Below are 6,571 nucleotides of genomic sequence, written 5' to 3'. Positions count from 1 at the left end.
GCCTGGGCGACAGAGCAAGACTCCGTCTCAAAAAAAAAAAAAAAGAGTGACCTCTGGTCGTCCTCACTGCTACACTCCCACCAGTGCCGTAAGAGTTTACAAATGCCATGGCAACGTCAGGAAGTTACCCTATATGGTCTAAAAAGGGGAAGAGGCTGGGGGCAATGGCTCACACCTGTAATCCCAGCACTTTGGAAGGCTGAGACAGGCGGATCACGAGGTTAGGAGTCTGAGACCAGCCTGACCAACATGATGAAACTCCATCTCTACTAAAAATACAAAAATTAGCCAGGTGTGGTGACACGTGCCTGTAATCCCAAATATTTGGGAGGCTGAGGCAGGAGAATAACTTGAACCCGGGAAGCAGAGGTTGCAATGAGCCAAGATGGCGCCACTGCACTGCAGCCTGGGCAACAGAGCAAGACTCCGTCTCAGAAAAAAAAAGGTGGTGAGGGGGCATCCCCTTGTTTAGCATATCATCAAGAAGTAACCATAAAAATGGGCACCAGCAGCCCTCAGGGCTGCTCTGTCTAAGGAGTAGCCATTCTGTATTCCTTTGCTTTCCTAATAAACTCGCTTTCACTTTACTCTATGGACGCAGTCTGAATTCTTTCTTGCACAAAATCCAAGGACCCTATCTTCGGGTCTGGATCGGGGCCTCTTTCCTCTAACAACATGGAGTCATGTCCTTCAGGCTGGGCCACTGTTTCCTACCCTATTATATTCGAGTCTCATCCCTCCTTCATCTACTTCTGGGCTTTCGTCCCAGCTCTGTAACTAATCTAGTGGTGAGATCATGGGCCAATTATTCTATGTACTTCAGTCCTCCCAGATACAAAGTTGGGACAGTAATATCTGCTTTGCCTGATCAGAGTAAGGATTAAATGAGATATTTCATATAAAGTGTTTAGTGTATGTACAGTCCCTGGCACAGAGTAACAGCTGCCAATAAACAGTCACTGTTCCACGGGCATTTCATTTGTTCCACAAGCCCTGGCCGAGCAGGCACTGCAAGTGCCTGAAGGATGCATAGGTCCTGCTTGCAGAAGGGTCGCTGTCCTTCTGTGCTTTGATTCAGACTTCCTGAAAATAAGTGGTTGCTGTGTGCCATGCTTTCATTTACCCTTCACAATTGCCCCATGTGTAAGGGGTAGCCCATCTCACAGCAGAGGAAAATGAGTCTCAGAGAGGCTGTCACATACCCACAGCCAGCAGGACAGAGCTGATCTGGACCCAGGGCTCTGTACCAAAAACCTGGGCCACCTCATCCTCCCACATGACTCACCCTGGATGGCTCAGATCACAGGGAGCAAGAGGAGAGCCAGGAAGTTGAGTTCTGGAACCAAGGAGTTGGGTTGCTGAGCTTAGAAATGCTTCCTCACTCTTCTTAGTCTCAAGGGAGGTGATGGAATAATGACAGGAACACTTGCCATTTATTGGAAGCTGTTACTCAGTGCCAGGCACTGTATATACACTGAGCACTTTATATGCAGTATCTCATTTAATTCTTACTCTAATCAATCAAGGCAGGTATTACTGTCTTAACTTTATATCTGGGAATACCAAAGTTCATAAAATAACTGGCCCATGATCTCACTACTCGTCAGTGACAGAACTGGGACAGAAGCCCAGATGTAGATGAGGCCAAAGCTCGGGCTCTGAATGGCTAGAATATACTGCTCCCTTCTGTGGGAACAGCAGAGGCTGAGGGGTGGTCACCCTCACACTTCCAAAGAGCTTGCTATGGATTGGCATCTAGACCTGACTACACGGTGCACATATACAGTCTATGTAGCATAGAGTGCTGCAAAACGTGTTGTTAAAAAACACCAGCAGCCTCTGCTTGTTAGTCAGTCAACACTGATAAGCAGAAACAACCAAAGGACCATAGTTCATTTATCCTCTTTTATTAGTGATGATTTCTGTTTCTGGCAATATGGCTGATTAACATGGCCTGAAGTTAAAATAGAACATCGTTTTTATGCAAGGCTGATATTTAAACAGAAGGGAGGACGGCAGCAGTAATTCTCAGGTGTCAAAAACTAGGAGAGAGGTGAAAATGGTGCCATATGTGTGTGAGCTGATACTGTGGCTGCCCTTGTCCCCTGGGAGCTTGAAAAGAAGATAAGATGAAGCTTCATGGGGAGGACGATTGGAACTGAAAACACACTTAGTTCCAAAACCCCTCCTCATGTGAGAGAATGTACTAGGAAGAAATTCCCCACTGGAACAAGCTGCTGAAAGGAAGTTTATCTGCTCTAGGCACTGCGTGAAAATTTAGAACCCCAGGCCTGCTCTTCAAACAGGGATGGAGCTTGAATTTCCATTACCTTATTATCCCCAAGCCAAAAACAATTTTTGTTTTTGTAGAGACAGGGTCTTGCTATGTTTCCCAGCTTGGTCTCCATCTTCGAAACTCAAGCAATCCTCCCACTTCAGCCTCCCAGAATGCTGGGATTATAGACGTGAGCCACCATGTCCAACCCCCAAGCCAAAATATTATAAAATTGGCTGCAAAACTGGTGTGAAAGGACTTTCACAAGGAAGCCACAAGAGATCCTTGAGGAGGAAGCAAGCCCAACTAAACATGAGCTCATAATTGAAAATGACAAAACTTAAAGGAGACTGTCAACAATGAGTGGAAGTCAGCAAACACAGTCAACAGCAAAATTACAGCCTCAAGCATTTGCGATAATAGAGGCATACTAAATCAGTCAAACTATGCAAGAGAGGTTAGATACACAAACTAGAACAAGAAAGTCTCTCACACTAAGAGATGTTTCAGAAAGAGATGGCTGAGGGGTAATAGTCAAAGAGTTACTGGCTAAGAATTTTCAAAAATCTTCAGATTCAAGATGTAAGTCCCAAATAGTATATGCAAATAGAAATCTAAGTTTTTTTTTTTTTTTTTTTGAGACAGAGTCTCACTCTGTCACCCAGGCTGGAGTGCAGTGGCGTGATCTCGGCTCACTGCAAGCTCCACCTCCTGGGTTCACGCCCTTCTCCTGCCTCAGTCTTCTGAGTAGATGTACATATTTTCCTCAATGCCTCTCCTGCAGCATTTATTAAGGTATGTTCACAATAGAGCCATCTATTCCATAAACGACATAAGAATAGCTACATTGCCTGAGTGTTCAGCATCTTCCAGCTCTGGTATTGAGAGCTTCCGTCCATGTGAATCTGTTTTCCCCCATCCTCCAGGTGAGGAAATTAAGGCTGTGAAAGGGCTGGGAACCCTCATTCCATCCTGCCTCTTCATGGAGCTCAGTCAATAGCGATCCAGTTTCTGCATCTGAATCATTTGGGGCCAGAAATAATTTTTACGGGATAAAATACACAGAATCCAGAAGAGTACTGAAGACTCTTCCCCACCTCACCGCAGCTGGAGGATTTGATTGAGATGAGCGTCACATGCATTCGGTGAGTCTAGGTTTGGAGAGCTGAGCTGAAGGGGCACCCTGGAGCCTGGCAGGGCACCTGCACGGCAGCCGAGGGAAGAGGATGCTGAATGGGAGGTCGATGTTGCTCCAGCAAAGCGCAAGACAAATGAGGAGGAAGTCACTGAGGCATCGTGGGAAAGCCCACCCTGGGGTCTTTTCACCCACGGAAACTCGTTACCCAGTCGCCAACCCACTTGAAGGCCCAGTAGCCCAGGTCAGGGTTTCCACACCTCCCCTCCCCTCCCCTGCAGGGCCATTGCATGACAATCAGGGCCAACTCCGATATCCTCAGGCCATTCAGCTTCTATGCACTGACCTTTCCTAGGGTCGAAGTTATTTTTGTAAAAACTGAGAGTACAGCCATGCACAAGAGTATTTAATTCTATGAACTTAGCGGGTGAGAACTGGGGAGGAAAACCGGTGTCGATAAATAGTCCTTCTTGACCACTATGCAAATATTTCATCTCCCAAGCCCGGAAGTGGGGTAGAACCGAAAGCACCATGTGTCATCTGGGATGAGGGCTGAGAGACGAGGGGGAACCCACAAAGGCCCCCTGCAGCTTAGGTTCGGTGCGCGAGCCTGGGGCGGGCAGCTGTGCCAGACACTGGCTCTGGAGGCGCAGCTCCACGGTGTCTGTGGAGTGGGCTCTCTCCAAACCAGTGAGTTCCTGCAAAAGTGGCTTTTATTAACTTAACAGGAAGATCCAGCAGGCTCCAGTCCTCTTTGCAATCCTGGGCCTCTGGCCCCCAGCAGGAGGGAAGAGGAAGGTGAAAGGCGAAGCCCCCAGCTGTCCCAGGGGAGTGCTGCTGGCAGAGTGCACTGGCCCCTGCCCTAGTGCATACTTTCCATATAGACCTTGGATAGAACCCACCGTCCAGAGAGGGGAGGGTGGCCCCCGACGCCACCCCCAACTGACAGGAGACCCGGCTCCGTGAGCGCTGTCCCCAGCCCGCCAGGCTCGCCTTTCTGTCCGCACAGTGCAGCCCTGACCACTTGGCGTGCGCCTCCTTCCCGAGCGCCATCTGCCTGCGCCCCCAGAAAGCCATCGGGCCTGCGACAGCCAGGGAGCCCCTCAGCTCGCTAATATCCTTCGGGGGACGCGGGGGACACCCAGAACGGACTTCCCTCAGCCACACGCCCAGGGCTGCACGTATCCGGGACAGGTGCAGACACCTCCCCACCGCCCCCGCTGCCGCCGCCCTCCCCAGACCATCAGCGAGCACAAGGCACCTGCTTTTCAAAAACTCCCATGTGTCCTTCCGTGTCCCCCAACTCTGCGGAGGGGACAGGGGCGGATTCGGACGCAACTTCCCGAAACAATTGTCAATGAAAAGAGACAAACCGTAAAACACTTGAAGAGATGTACTCTGAGCCAAATGTGAGTGACTACGGCCGGTGACACAGCCCTCAGGAGATTCTGAGACATGTGCCTGAGGTGGTCCGGGTGTAGCTTGGTTTTATACATTTTAGGGAGGCATGAGCCATCAATCAAATACAGTTGAGAAATACATTGGTTTGGTCCAGAAATGAGGAATTTGGGCATGATAAAAAGAAAAAAATCAGAGCTTAGTCCTCATTCCCCTCTCTTGGCCAAAAGCATTCCATAGAATGTATGTGCAGCAGCAGGTCCCACGGGGTGAAAAAGGCTCATTCCTAGAATTGTCTGACTTGATGGTAATAGTTTTAAATATTAGCGATTTGGATTACTGCGGGAGGACATGGTCTAACCTGATATAACAGCCACGATTTTAAGAAGTGAGATGGAGTCAGGCCTGGAGTTTAGTCTAAAAAACATCCCAGATCAGATCTATTCTGAGAGCTATTAAGGTCCAGGTCTTCGATTATGCCTTTTTCCTTTGCTGTGTCTGGCATAACATTTACAAGTGATGTAGTAAAAAATATCAAAAAGACAGTGAAGACTGAGCATCCAAGAAGGTTACAGGTAGAATCAGAGGGCAGTAAACCCAACCAACAAAAAAGAAAAAAAAAAAAAAACCCTGCATGCATCATCATACTTTTTTAGTAGACTTACAGTGCATTTACCCTGTATCAAGCGCTATTTTAACTTTATGATAAATCTTATTTGAGGATTGTAAAACCGACATCAAATCAGAATCTCATAAATTTAATCTCTCTTCTGGCCAATTTATCTCCATAATGTTTTAGGACTTTCTTCTTAGGGTTCTTGTCACACAACCAGGAAAGATTAGGCTTGCAGACACATAGAAGGATGAGAAAAATGGAATTGATTGGGTAAAAAGGAAAAAAAAAAAGGGAAACAGGGACTCTCAGCAAAGGGAGAGTCCTGCTAGCAGGGTTCCCACCTCGCAGACTGAATCCCAGGACACCACCCGGAACAGAAGAGGCCAGGGTCCTCCCCAACGCAACTTGCAAACTTCCCGAGGCTCCAGCCCAGTGCTCCCTCCTCCCAGTAAGCAAGCCATTTAGAGGTGCTCCAGGGAGCCCTTTTTACTTGGCTGTCTCAATAGGTATGACATCCTGAGGAGGGTACAGATCAAATGCAAGAAACGCCTGGTCCTCTCTGTCTAAATTGTCATAGAACATAGGACCTGTTAACAGTAGACAAATCCATTTTTCCCACCACTTTTGTATTGCACCATCTACTGATGGTACTTGGGTGAGAAAAGGAAATTTTGTCACAGAAGTCATATCATTCTATAGTGTCATTGTCTTGTCCCTCAGCAGGACTCCCTATGGCTGAGGGCCTAAGAGTCGAAAGACGTACAGTCAATTAATTGTTTTAGGCCAGATAGGAATGGATGTGGACAGGCCTTCATTACTTCTAAAAATTATTATTTTAAATTAAAAAAAACCAGACAAAACCAAAAGGCAAAGTTAAAAGACTGACTTATTTTTAACTTCTATGTGTTGTGTTACCGTAAGCTTGGGCTTTGTTACAGACTTATAGTAATCAGCTATACAAAACCTAAGCCTTGTTCTGAAAAATAATTGAAAATATGTATATAGAGATAGATATAGATATATTTATCTTCACAACTCATAATTGGAAGTATTATACCCAGTAGGCTTTGTTACGAGGTATTTTTATCTTGTTAGTAAATATTTTCTTTAATTCTGTCATAAGCAGAAAATGTTTATGGTGGGGTGG

This window comes from Colobus angolensis, unplaced genomic scaffold, assembly GCF_000951035.1.
Source record: "Colobus angolensis palliatus isolate OR3802 unplaced genomic scaffold, Cang.pa_1.0 Scaffold113, whole genome shotgun sequence".
NCBI lineage: Eukaryota > Metazoa > Chordata > Mammalia > Primates > Cercopithecidae > Colobus > Colobus angolensis.
Note: the sequence above shows the minus strand (reverse complement) of the source record.